We start from the raw sequence: 14973 nt of genomic DNA on the forward strand, positions 1-14973 counted from the left end.
TGTCCCTGTGCTTAAATAATTAAACATTACGCTATGAAGGCGTATGGGGGATTGGAGTATAGATCCACATTTCCTTGACCTGGGAACTAGTTGGAGATGAGTGGACAGCTTCATGACCCGGTCGCTTTACCTCCTGGAAACAGCCCCGTTACCCATTAGATAGGAGGTTGGGTAGACACGAAAGCCGTTCTGGACAACTTGGAGAAGAGAAAATTCTTGACCCTATCGGGACCCAACTCCGACCCCTCGGTCGTCCAACCCGTAGCCAGTCGCTGTACCGACTGCGTTATCCCAGCTCCTTAGAATGCTAAGTGAATTAAAAAGTGAAGGTATCCTTGTAACAGGCCGTGGAGGCCCACAGGGTTGTGAGATGTTGAGGTTCCCACATTTTCTAGATATTCGGCTCATAGATGGTGGCAAGGTTGTCAGCCTTACGCGCCAGCCGCCCTTTACCCCAAAGAATATTCCTGGTACTCATTTCTGTTAGAGGCTGAGTCGACAGCAGGGCCATAGTGCGGCTGAAAAAATCCGCCTCATCGGGATAGGATCCCGCGACCTTCCGGTTTGTAGCATAGTGCCTCAAATAACTACGCTACCGCTTGCCCTCCTCAGAACGCCGAGTATTTGTATGAGTTAGTGGCAAAGGTGGTTCGCATGACCGAAAGTATATATAATTGGATTAAATTCCTATGCACGAAAAAAACACTATTATAACGTCATAATACATTGCACAAATACAATTAAAACTATAAAACTTTTAAAATAGGTGAGATGTATAAAATAATAAATGCAATCGTTTGAAAATTTATTTGAAACAGTACAACAATGATGATGTTTAGAAAACGCATTCATTGGTTGCGGTGATTCGATTAATTGGCAATTCGGATAATCGGCGCTGTATTGTATTTATATTTTACGGATAATCATATCCTTTGTTTTTTAATTAGTAAATATTTTGTATTAGTCATCGCTGTACTTACTTTTGCAAAAAATAAAAAGAAATGTCAATTTTATTACTTCAATTTCACTTACAGTCCTATACCGATCTATCAGCAGGAGAGATTTCTGACTTTAACTATATGTATGCCCTAACGCATCATTTTTATCACGAATGTCGAACCCAGACAATTGTTATTGTGTACTCTTATGTCAATTCAGTTATGATACAACTTAAAGGAGCAAATTTTGTAATGTAAATCATCAGGGGCGGTGCGTCATTAGGGGCTAAATCAGCTAAGCCCACCTGATTTTGTTGTAGTATTGAATTTTCATATTCATATTTTATTCTTTTTATTGATATCAAATTTGTACCAAAATATTAATATTTCTCATTATCATGATATAATTAAGGAGACACGAAAATGCAATAGTGATGTCTTGGCCATATCATAGCTTATTTGTACGGTTACAATAACGCAGGGGCTAGCTCGTCTCTAGCCCTTACTGTGTGTATCGTTAGCAGCCATAAGTTCAGTGAACCTTTCAGGGATTCTAAGTATCGCGTGCCTCTTGAAATGTCACGCTTGGGGCTAGTTTTGACAAGCCCGCAATAAAAAAGAACACTATACACAAGGCTGAAAGGGACGGTTGGATTGTGGATGTTATTGTGAACTTACCTCTATTCTTCCACCCTTAAGTAACATGTTCTTTGTAAGAATAGAGAGAGGGTAGGTTTTCAGACACCATTCAGATTCCATCTTTCAGTTGTGTTTTGAGCAGTGGAGAAGATACAAGTTCGGGAATAAAGTAATTTTAGCGTAGGCTTAAATTAAAGTTGTTTTTCAAGTGTAATTTCCAAATTAGGTTTTAGGTTAATATTGTATCGTATTAGAATTAGTGATTAATATGAATACGACGGACGGCCTTCTGAAATCACTGTTCTCAACTTTGAGTTTAGAAGAGAAATTACAAGTAAGAACTCTTGGCGCGCATCAACCAACAGATTTCAAACTTGATCAGAACTGCAAGACTCAGAAAAGAACGTTTCCGTTATCTTGGTTTCACAAAAAGAAATGGCTGAAGAAAAGAAATCGTTTTTTTGTTTTGTGTGTTTATTGTTTGGTGGGGAAATGAGTTGGACTGTGACGGGTATAACTGACCTTAAACATTTGTCAGAAAGAGTTAGAAAACACGAAGCGTCGCAAAGGCATATTGAAAATGATATAAAAGTTAATCTCTTTGGTTCTGTCAATATTTTCACCCAATTAAATTATAACTATAGGGTTTCTATTCAGCGTCACAATGAACTTGTGGATAAAAACAGACACATATTAAATAGGGTAATTAACTGTATAAAGTTTTGTGGAACGCATGAACTTCCTCTTCGGGGGCATGAAGAGCGCGAGAGTTCTTACAGTCGCGGGATATTTTTGGATCTCATGTCGGAACTAGCGGCTTTAGATAGTATTCTAAGTGAACATTTAAATAGTGCAACTGTGTCAAAAAACACGTCGAAAACAATTCAAAATGAATTACTGGACTGTATATATGCGGTATACAAGGAAACGTTTAAACAAGAAATTCAAAATGCAAAATATGTAGCTGTCCAGGCAGATGAAACCTCTGACGTGTCATGCATGTCCCACTTTTTCTGCTACGGTATGTCAATAGCAGTGGACCTGTTGAGAGATTCATTTCCTTTGTTCACATTCAGGATCGAACTTCAGAAGGTTTAGCATCAGTACTTAAACAAGAATTAGAAACATACAACCTTGAAGAAAACTAATGGTTCAATCCTATGACGGCGCTCCTGCGTCTTGTGGAACGAACAGCGGGGTCCAGGTAAAGATATGAGATGTACATTTCCTCATGCACATTTCATGCACAGTTACGCTCATCAGCTAAACTTAGTAATGAAGAAAGCGCGTTCCTCTGTAAAATCAGTGAAATTGTTTTTCATCAATATATCGGGCTTTTCATCATTATTCTCTGTTTCGCCCAAGCGCTCGGATTTATTAAGAATTGTGTGTGGCCAGGCGATTCCGAAGGCTGTAGAAACGAGATGGAACTTTCACAGTAGAGCTGTAAATACTGCCTTCAACAACAAGGATGCTCTACTTCAGTGTTTACACATGATTCAAAATGAAGACGGTTGGGATGATGTTACAATTCGAGAGTCAATAGGACTGGCTAATTTGTTGAAAGATTGGAAATTCTTATACTTGTTGTCATTTTTTAATTCCGTTCTTTTACATGTAGACATTCTGTACAAGACAATATAAAAATTGTCGGGAAATGCCCTAAATATTCGTACTGCAATTCAGCACTTCGAAACTGCAATAAACATCATCAGAAATAATTTGCCTGAACTAGAACGAAATTCAGAACGTCCAGCAAAACGTGTGCGGAAAGATGTCAACACAGGCGCCGAAGCTGAAGAGGTGTGTGACGCAACAGTGAACCAGAGGAAATATCGTTTCGAAGAAGCGCATCACACAAAATGTTTTTCATTAATTGAACTGCAATTATTTGCAGCCCATGAAGTTGCCTTTCCTAGAGGCTTGTGATCAGTGCTGTAAAATATTGTCCTATGCTCTCGAAAGATAAGTTAGACAGCGAACTTAGTGTCCTTTATAGGCACGACACATTTGCAAACGTAAAGACTGTTTTTGCTCTTTGGACATTAATAAGAGAGAACAATCTGGAAGCCGTTCTGTCAGAAATACAGAAACTGACAGATATTGTACTTACAACTCCAATATCAACCGCCGAATCCGAGCGTTGTTTCAGTTAAGACATACCTAAGGAACTCGATTGGTCAAGAACGTCTGAAGGCACTGGCTATACTTAGCATTCATAAGGACATGATTGCAGAGATTCCGGCATTCAACCAAAAAGTGATTGATTTGTTTGCTTCCCAGAAGATTAGACGAGCGCAGTTCCTGTATAAATGAGGTAACTTTTTAAGCATTATTTTAATTAATGGCATGAATTGCAATGGAGCATACNTAACGATTACGTCCACTGACTGAAAAATGGAAGAGAATGGGGCCAGTACTAAAAAAGGTTGATATTACTATTTAAGATTTGATGTTTTCACGGAGGTGACTATGAAGAATGCCGTATTTTGGGATGTGGCGCCGTGTAGACTTTGTGTGAACCGACGTTTCGGAGGAACGTCAGGTGACATAAGGTATACACTGAGCCATATCCAAGAAGACGGCATTCTCTATATTATTATTATTATTTACAAAACTTTATATGTAACAAAAATTATGATTCAATATCTCGTATGACGGATTGCGCATCTAGGGGATATCCTCGGTGGTATCAAGTTATATTAACTTATAATACCGAATATCATGCCAACTATCAGTTCAGAATTTTATACCAAGACGTTCTTACCCACCCTACGTCATTCTGAAGGATTCCCCTGTCTTCGCATCCGTCTATGGAAGTTGCGACTTCCCCTTCCTTTCTCCTTGCCTTCCTTCATTTCGTAACCCAGGGTTTCGTTCGCCTCCCACTACCTTGTTCACGTTTCCTTGTTCTGAAGGTATATAGCAGACTCTTTCTGCAATAACTTGTCAGTATCGCAACGTTCTGATGTATCCCCTCTTTACACGCTCTCTCTGTTGACCTTCACTTAATTGTGTCAGTACAAGTTTTAAAGTTGTGCAGGTTCAGGAAGCTGAACTAACAGTCTGAGGTAGACCACACGGGAAAGTGGCCACCTGCCTGCGTGTGCGAATTAGTGACTATTTAGACTAACTTTATGTAATCTACAGTACTTCTGTCTGCTTGTGAATACAAAATAGCAGTGTGCATATGTGCAGGTGCTTTTTCCATATAGGACGCAACAGTGTAAACTTCCAAGTACCGCGACGGTACTTTAAAACAATATTAGAAAGACACATAAAGCGTCAGAATATTGGACTTAAAAATCTTTTCGTTATTTTAGCATCTCTAACGGATTTATTCACTGAACTTCAACACTGATATTTTAAATTTCAAGAATTCCCTCAGGTACGTAATCATATTTATAAAACTATTACTATATGAATTATATTTTAATTAGCATGGTTTGAATTTAAAAAGGTTTCCATTTTAAAATTTAAAATGCATATTATTTGGAATTCAGATTTTAATACATATTACATGTTTCAGTTGTTCGTTTCAAAGAAATATGATTGTTACAATGCAACGATTGATCTTAACAACCCGTATCATACATTTGTAATTTGTAATTAAAAAATATAGGTATATTTTTAAACTCATGTGTGTGAAGGCATAAGTATTTAATTTTGAAACATATAATAAACTTAAACACACATATAGTAAATAAAATAAAAATGTATATTTAGACCCGCTACAAGTGAAAGTTGAAAGTCAGGCCTTGCACGTGAACGCAGCAGAGATATATCCTTCTTCTTCTTCTTCTTCTTCGGCTATAATGGATATGATCCTCTGGCCCGCTCTGATTCAGAGCTCGTTCTAGAATTGTTGAGCCTTCAGACATTCGCATTGGAAGGGGTCTCGTCATAAGGGAAGACCTCTAGTTTTCAACGATAACACAAAATAGAAAAACGCTCCGAGCGGTACTCGAACCCGGGCTCCAGCACTAAAGTGAGCCAAAGCCGTAAGCGCCCTAGAGCTAACGGCGCTGCGACCGGCAATGACTGAAATAAGAAGACACTTCTGAGGAAGAGAAAATTCACAGCTTCAACGAAAGTCAAACAATCATATTCAGAATTGTAAATTTAGGAGAATTACCACCGAGGATATAGTTGTCTGACATATTTGCTGGTGTATAAGATGCACCATAATATCAAGAAGAAATCTTTATATTTGCTTAAAACGTCTGGATGATTTTAGGCGTTATTTTAAGGAAGAGAATCTATGTTGCAAAACGTTTTTGAAAAATAAGATAAAAAGCGTGACCAGAACATCGCAAAGTGGCGCATCTTCTTCGCACAATTCAGTGTAGCAGACACTGTCTCACGAACATTGTCTTGAAAACACAAAGCTATATTCTACGATATAAATCTAGGCCACTATAAAGACTACAAGAATTCATTTTTACTTAATATGCTTTGAACTTGTCAGTAGTTTCAAGTAGAAAGACAATGTTGAAACATTTTTTTTGGACTGACAGTCCATTCTGTGCAATGTAGATCAAAACTAAAAGATGACAGAAAATTTATTAAGGATTCTCAATAGGAAATATCACCAAAATTCATTTATTCATAAGGTTATACCTATATTTGAGAGAAATTAAGTAATTTACTGAAGTTTGCGAAAAGTAATTTTAATGCTAATGTATACATATTTTCACATCTTACATAAATATTTTTCATATATTCTGTACGTCTGAACTTCTCCTGTTTTTTTCATCGAAATTCAAAAATAAACATATGCTATTTGCCTATTTGCAATATAAAATTATTTTAAGTTATCCCCAACTTCTTTTAGTGATGAACTATTTCATAACAATTCAAATCTGACGTCGCATAGTTCAGTTCCCAGCACAGTAATTGCAAATAAACTGTGTATCAAATGAATCGTCCAAATACTGCAAATTTGTGTTCCAAATGTAGAGGTTCTCTTCACTCTCTGCGTTAGCGATTATCGGACATTTTACTTATAGCCTGTTGATTTCTATAAACTTCTCTCGTGTCAACTTTAACCAAGGTTATTAACTCGTAAGATTTCTAGGCAGCTCTAATACCCACAAGGGAGCCTAGCTTACCACGCAGGCTGTCGTGTCGCCAGGTTACTCGACACGGGGGGGTGGGGTGAATATACGTATATTTGATATGTTTCTGTGTGGTTTTGCATTATCTTCTGCATAGTAAAGACCCTATATCCAGCAGCTCTCCTGAGAAGTTAGAGAGACTGAAAATTCATTGTGAGTCAAAGCAGATAGGAGGGCTTAACCTACGTAGCGGACCTGAAGTATTATGTAATGTACTATAGAAAGGTACACGGACGAAATTATTTAATTATGAGCTTCACAATATACAATCTTTCCAAATGATCAAATTAAAAAGGAGTATTTGAGAGTGAGAGCACTGATAGAGGTGGTAAAAAAGTGTAGTCGGAAAAGGAGAAGGGAATGCAATACTCTGGAGAACAAGATGAAAATAGGAGTGTAACATTACAATTGGTATCACTTACTTACTTACTTACTCATGTAGCTGAGCCCTTTTGAAGGAGCCGCCAATTCTGCATCTACTCAAGAATTTCCCAGCATTTTATGGAACCCGAAGGTTCATTACCGTGTTCACAAGAGCCCTCCACTGGTCCCTATCCTGAGCCAGATCTATCCAATCTATACCATCCCAGCAATTGGTCTTAAGAGCATAAAATATGAACTTGTGGAATGGATTAGACTGGCTCAGAATAGATCCAGTGGCTGGATCTTGTGAATGTGGTAATGTACTTTCGGATTTTACAACAGATAAGAAATATCTAATCAAACTGAATGACTACACGTTCCCCATGGACTCCTACTGACGAAGGCAACAGTTTTCTCTGAAATATTTATATGCTCTTACGAGACAGGCACAAAAATACAAACTACTACAATTTACATTTTCACAGCCGTGAAAACCTCAAATCATATAGATTCTAAAGGGTTCTGACGGTGGTGTATATAACACACAGAATTACTAGGTTTTTGGACTTTTTACATAGTCCGGTGTTCTAGAGAATAGGAAACACGACATTTCGGAAACTGGATCTGTTTCCGTCCTCAGGTGAAGGGGCAGAAGACATACTCAGTTGGATCCCTTAGAAGGAGTTAATCTCAATCACTGGACAAGCCCTGTCAGATTTACACATCTATTTAATCACTCGAGAACGGGCTAATTCGGCGAGAGAAACAAGAAAATAAACAATAAAAATTGTGATAAAACACTCACATGAGTGTTTTATGTTTGTAGCACAAATTTCTACCTCCTTTTCTACCCTAGTTCCAAGCATGTGCACGCTTTTTCACAATTGTTATTGTATATACTCCACAATCTACTTGCATATGACGTGTAAATAGTGGTGATTTTCAAGATTACTATCTTCTAGAATATAATATCGTGTAGTCCGTTGGAAGTCAACCGACATTTCGGAGGAATATATTGTCTTCATTTTCAGGGTCGAATAGGCCGAGCAAGATACCAGCTTGAAAGCAAGTGGCAAACCGAATAATTGACTCTGCTGGATTATGATGTGTGGATAGAAGCATCGGTCACTCGGGGGACCCTGGCTTCTCAGTTGTGGTTTGTCCACTCTAATGTTGTAATGTTCTACTTTGACACCATTGCGCCGCTCGTAGGTTGTCTGTATTGCGATCTCTTTGTGCAATATCAGCTTTGGTCTCGTGCAGGTGTAGTGCATGTGGATGTCGTGATATCCTGGTGCTGCTATGATTGGTTTGTCGTGTTGCCTGATGATTTCATAAAGTTTTACGGATGCTCTTATGGTGCTGACGTCTAGCGCTATGTGGATTGAAATATTTGATGCATATCTGTCCCCGTCGTAGATTTTTTTTATTGTTAGTGGGGTGGGACTAAGTCCTTTGTACTGCGGTCACTTCTGGCCTATTTTACCAGCCACAGATGATAGGTGAGGGTGATTGTGGAGCAATTGGTGGAATGAAGATTAGCAGGGGAAACAGAAGTACTCGGAGAAAACCTGCCCAGCGCCTCTTTGTCCATCATAAATCCCACTTGAGCAGACCCGGGATCGAACCCGGGCCGCCGCGGTGGTAAGCCAGCGACTAAGCGCTTGAGCTATGGCGCGACCCTCCCCGTCGTAGATACTCTAGTAATTTTGTTCGGAATGACCTGCAACTTCTTCATGTTGTTTGTGGCCGCATAGCCCCATGCCTGGACTCCGTACAGTAGAATGGGACAGATTAGTGATTTGCATAAACAAGTTCTTAATTTCACGTCAAGTGTTTTCGAAATTTAATGATGGAGTAGAACTCTACAAATCGTTGCAATGCTTTATTTTCCATAGCTTTAACGTGTGCTTTCCATGTCAAGTTCCTTTCGAAGTGTTTGCCCAAATATTTTGCTTCTGTTGACCATGCAATTTCTTAATCGAATAGTTTTAGCCTCTTTCTGGTCACGTTTCTCCTTCTTGTGGATGTTACTGCAGTGCTCTTTTCTGTGTTCAGTTTTATTTTCCATTTGTATAGCCATGATTCTAGATCAGGCATGTACAGCTGCAGTTTGCTGACTGCGTAACTGATGCTTTTATTTGATGTGAATGCTGCAGTGTCGTCTGCGAATTACCTCCTACTTATGTCTGCTTACATATTGTCGCGTGTTTGTTAGGCAACGAGACAAGAAATTGTGTGGTTTCTCGGATTTGAACGAATTCCTTTAATGTACAGTCACTTTTACACTCACACTCACTCCACTGTTAGACTTTCATTTCCTGGGCAACGATTTCCTAGGCTTCGGTGCCTAGGAATTGCTAGCCGTCGTGTAGCAGTGGATGCGTTCTGATTCTAAATATTCAGACCCTATGTGGCACGCCACAATATACTATATTACACAGTCACCAGGCCAGGACGGCGCCCTAGCGTTTGTCTTCACGTAATGGCATGTATTCGGAAAATGTCCTTACATTTCGATTCTAAACTTGCTCTCAGTAAGTTATGTTACGAGAAGAAGGAGACTGGAACCTGGCTTTGTGTATGAATCCTGTTTTCCAGACCGTGTCAAGTACTTTGGACAGTGAAGGAGTATACCCGTAGTTGCTGTGTGTACCAGCTCATTGAACTTGTCAGAAACATATTTCGTGAAGTGTAGTAGTTGTAGTTTCGTATCCCGTCCTGGTGAGAATGTGAATTTTTCATCAGGAATGTAGCATGATATTGATGGATAGATTTGTATATAGATAGTTTCCATTACTTTTCCTATGGTATCTAATAAGCTGATCAGCCGTTGTGTGGAAAGTCTGGATTCCTGTTGGGTTTTGGTTTGGTTATTGCATTTGCTTCCTTCCATGTTTTGGGGAAGTAGTGGAAACAAAATGCAATATTTGTGATTTTCGTTATGTGTGTGACAGCTTTAAAATGAAGGTTTCCTAAGTCAATATGTATATATATTTTTTAAATTTTATCATGATCTGGAGCCTTTCTTTTGGACAAGTGTTTTATTATTCGCAGAATTTTATTTGGTGTACTAGGATGGTGGGATTTACTGGTTGCAGCTGGAAACAAGCAGCAACATCTGTCAATGGAAATTGTCGAAATTTTTCTCCTCGGGGTTTGATGGAATCTGGGCGCCATATACTTCTGCAATTACTCTGGCTTTGTCCAGCGGCGTGTTAGATGAGTCCCTATATGCTGTGAATTACTGCTATGTGACGTTGAGACTGATGCTCGGTGAATCGTTTTGTTATTTTCTAGATATTATTTGCAGTATTTGCGTCTTAAGTTTGTTTCCCAGACGTTTGAATCCTGCTGTGTTTCAAGCGGCAGTGTACGTATTTCTTTAAGAAGTTGTATTGCCTGCGATCAGTTACTATTCTAAAATTGTGTATGTTTTCCCTTGCTTTTCTCTTTCTTCGTAGTAATTCCTCTAGATCTGGAACGGCCAAGTCTCGAAGCTGATATATATGGTGTAGTTTTGGGCGTTTCTTTCTTGCTGATTTCATCGTTAAAGTAATTATGGCTATTGCAAAGTTTGTTATTTCGACCGACTTGATATTCGGGGTTTTCTGTTGTCGCCTGTTGCTGAAGTTTCCTGTAAACACGTCCGTCCTTGGTATTGTACTTTCATGTGGTTCCAGATCCACGATGAGTATAACTGGGTTGTGACCGGAGCTGAATGCTTCTGCAGACTCAGTGTACATACATGGTTACTGCTGAGGTCCTTATGAGGGTTATGTCGAGGACGTTTGGACGATTATTGTAGTTTGTTGGGAAATGAGTGCAAGTATGCGGACCTATGATTTCATAATTGTATTGAACAGCATGACGGCCGCTAACGTTTGACAGAAGAGAGTGCCAGATTTTATGCTTGGCTTTATAATCACAAGAAAATATAAAATGTTTATTATACTGGGTCAGCGTCATGAGATCTTGGGATTAGAATTGGTCGGCTAGGTGGTGCATGTACGGAGCCAATTGTAAGAGTATCTGTCCTGGTATGTCGGGTTTTAGTTGCTTTTGGTAGTTTGTACCTGCTGAGTATGCACTGATAGTACGGCTAAACACATATTTGCGTCTTCCCGTAAGATTTTGTTTGAACTGCAGAAAGTTATATATTACAACTTACGACAGTTTTGTCAACAATAGTTTCGGCCTGTCATAATGAATGAACTATCTTTGTGATCTTTTGTAGGAAGAATCTGATGTTGCAATCACGGAAGACGGAGATTATTTCTTTGATATTCTCAGACAGAGGTTATCCGTTGTTTCTGTGCTTTGTTTGCAGGAGATGTTGAAGAGACCAATCCATTTTCCTAAGGTGTGATGTAGTCAGGTATTGTTTCCTCGGGTTATGCCAATTAAAGTTCGAGGAAGGACGTTGGAGGTTGGATAAATTGTTTTCTGTCAGGAAAGGGGAATTATATTTGTTTGCATTTGATTGTTTCTTAGAGTCTAGTTGCGATCCTTGTATATAAATTGCTCTTGCTTCACATCATCTTGCCTTGCTCGGGTGTTGTTTGTAAGAGTTTGCGCACTTGGGGGGCTTATTTTGGTTTCTAGTATTCACTGGAGAAATGATTTATGCCGCATTTGATATGTTGTGGGGTGATATTAAAAATTAGGCTTTATGACCGAAGTTTTGACATCTGTAGCAATGGAGTTGTCCACACATTCCAAATAGTCTTTTATGTGTTTTTTGTTCCACCATTTAAGTAACAACATGCAGAGTTGAGAACACGGAGTTTCTCTGTTGCAGATTTTCGTTGTGTGTTCTTCGTCTAAGCTGTATTACATGAATTGCAGGATATTCTGGGTGTTTTAGCTCTCTGAGTACCATTTATGCTCTTATCTTAAGAGGTGCTCCCTAAGGAGGATCTTGTGTGCCTTATCCTCTACCGTTTAATAGGTATAGTATTCTATTTTATTGAATATGAAGTAGTTGAGTCCAATCTTGTGGTATTGTTCTGATGAAAAGTAGAATCGAATTCGTTGTTGATACGTGTATATCTGTGGTAATTACTTGTTTAAGGTCTTTCAGATAATTTAAGTAGTTCATTATTTATGTGATGACCATTGAGGTTTTCTTCTTTTCTTACCGTGTAGTTGAAATTTCCGATATCGTGGTAGCCTGTCCGTTGCGTTCTTTCTGAAAAATCGAAAATGGATTTTCAAATGTAAAATTCAGTGTGGTAGTTTTCGTCTTAGATTTGACTTGAGATTTAAAGTATTTCATTGGGTGTGGAGAGGAGTCATTTGATGCTGTACTCCCACGTTTTACTGCCTGACATTCACCTCTTTCTTGGGTATTCGCCGGTGGTGGAATTGTGTTCATGATTTGTGTGCTCTCCATCAATGTAGAGGTCCTGTAAATTTCCGAATGTTGTCTACTAATGCCCCGGAGGTTACAAAGTTTCAGACTCGTATATTGTTGTGTTCTTGTTGAGAAGGGAGGAGTATCCCGATCCGAGAAACGGGCAGTGGTTTCAGATGGTTGGTTTCTTTCCGTAATAAAGAGACTGTTTTCTTGCATATTTTGCTAAATCCTTTCGTATACTTGCACTCGTCTATTTCGATCGAATGCAATGCATTGCATTCAGTGTCAATGTTGACAGGAGCTAGATTGATAGCAGAATATCAGTGAGACAATCAGTCCGAGTAACCGGCTGAACGGATATTTCGGATTTTACAGGAAGCAGAAAGGAAATGCAAGAGTGGAACTCAGTTTCCATTGACTCGCCGTGGGACACAGTGAGATGCTGAGCTCTCACATGACCACCAAGCGAATAAAAAGGGGACAAGAACAGGCATATAAGATGGCCCTGAAAATAGGAGGTTCTGCTGGTCTGGGAAAATGATAGGGAAAAAGTGTAAGAATGTGTTGGACAGGGAACCGACGTTTGAGGGGAGAAATCAAATGAGTTAGTCGCAGGCATGTGATGGGGGATGAGGGAGCAGAAATAATAGAACGAAACCGGGACATCAGGGCGGAGGCTGGAGAGTGCCCGGAAAGGGTAATTCAAAATCACATTGCGACTGACGGCTAGTCAGCCAGTCAGTCGGTATGGTATCGAGCCCCATCATATATTAGGTAGTATCACTGTTACTGTTTTGTCAATATGGGGGCCCTCTCTGACGAGAGGTCGGGTCTGTCATTTGTCAGTCATAGTCGACAGTATTAGTCCATTGTCACTATGTGCACTTATTTACAGTTGAATCTTAATATCTAGTATGTATAATATATACAAGACCTCTGTCACTCTAAGCTCAGTACAAGCAGACTATGCCCTCTTTCTAGCAGTATTCGCTATCACGGCAGTCTAGTCACCTGAATGGTCGTATGCCTGAATGCTAAATAAACACCAGGTGTATGGAGACATAATTTATATACATGTTGTACAGAGTAGGAGAGAGGACAAAACTTTGATGCATCCCTGCTTGCATTTCCCCTTCCACCGAAGCACTGGATTTGGATTGTCAAAGAAAAAGATCATGATCTTGATCAAACTGTTTGAAAATTTCGACCTAGGTAATTTCTATAGCAAGCCAGAGTGTCATATGGTATCAAAGGTTTTTCAATGTCCCAGAACACCACGGCCGTAGGCATATTATTATTGAAATTAAGGGTCACGTGGTCCGTTAACTTCATATATTGCAGTGTCGTGCTGTGACGTCTACGGAAACCAAACTGGATTACGTTAAGCAGACCTCTTTCTTCAATGTGCGTTGGACAATTTTCAGAATAACATTCTTGAATAGCTTGCCTGCTATAAACAAGAGGCTAACCTGACATAAAATTTTGATGAAATTTTGAGTCCTTGCAGAATTTCTGTATCGCTTTCTTCAAAGGCTTTGGAAAATGGGACAGTAAAAGGCAGTAATTAAATAAAGATGTCAGATGTACCATTGGTCTTCTTCGAAGGTGTCCGAGGTATTCATTTGGAATTCTATAAATTCCGCAGGCCTTTCTCAATTTCAAGGAATTTATTAATTTATGTAAGTCATATGGTCTTATTCTCTTGGGGGGGGGGGGGTTGTCTACGGCTTCGAGCAGAGCTTGAACTCTAGCCTCCACCTGCTGTTTATGGTTTTCGTCACACAAGTCATGGTGTGTGAACTGATTTTCCAAGCAGCCAGCAGCTACACTGGCTTTCTCGGATGGATGAAATTTAAGGCCTGAAGGACCATGAATAGCAGTTCGTGCTTTTGATCCATATTTCTTCAGGAGGGATTTCGCAATGAGCTATATAGCCTGAGGTGTGACCTCAGAATTTCCTATTTTTGGTTCCTATTGTTCAAGTTCCTTTTTAAAGGCCATTCGTCTGATCACGTGGTCCAATTAACTGCGGTTTTGCACGCAGAATTACTAGTTTCATATCACAAATTTCTAGTCCATGTTTGTGTTTTAACAAAGGATCTAAACCAAGGAATTCGTTGTTTATGTCCGGAAGTGTAACTTTACTGGTCGACAACCTATATGCCGAAGCAACAGATGCTGTAAAGTCCCGTGCCGCTTTATCGGCTACTACCCCCGAGTTAATTTCGATTCTGGCTGATATTAATTCAAAGGCGAGGCCTTAAAACCGATACAAATCTGTGAATTCTTCAACAGGTTTCGAAGGATTGCTAATCTCGATATGATCCACTATGTGAAATACTATTGGTAGGTGATCAGAGTCCAAAATATCAAAAACAATTATATCTGACACCCGGATATTCTGATGGACCAAAATATCTAGCACACTACAATTCTACACAGGAGAATAAGGAGTGGGGCATTGTGGCGCTGAAGTTTTGAATTCGTTCAAATCAAATAAGGCCGCGAATTTCTCCCCTGAAGAGTCTGAAACTGCACTATTCCAAAATGGATGTTT

At 39.4% G+C, this 14973-nt stretch overlaps 1 protein-coding gene across 1 annotated transcript in view; it reads left to right on the top strand.

Annotated features, from left to right (window-relative positions):
• Nucleotides 1-4519: 4519 nt before the first annotated feature.
• The window catches only part of LOC111873283 (sodium-dependent nutrient amino acid transporter 1), a 35206-nt gene continuing 24752 nt past the window's right edge, over nucleotides 4520-14973 (top strand). Inside the window, exon 1 of the mRNA XM_023867866.2 lies at nucleotides 4520-4965. The gene's annotated coding sequence lies outside the window, so the exon portion shown is untranslated. The remainder of the gene's footprint in view (nucleotides 4966-14973) is intronic.

This window comes from Cryptotermes secundus, unplaced genomic scaffold, assembly GCF_002891405.2.
Source record: "Cryptotermes secundus unplaced genomic scaffold, Csec_1.0 scaffold131, whole genome shotgun sequence".
NCBI classification, from domain to species: domain Eukaryota; kingdom Metazoa; phylum Arthropoda; class Insecta; order Blattodea; family Kalotermitidae; genus Cryptotermes; species Cryptotermes secundus.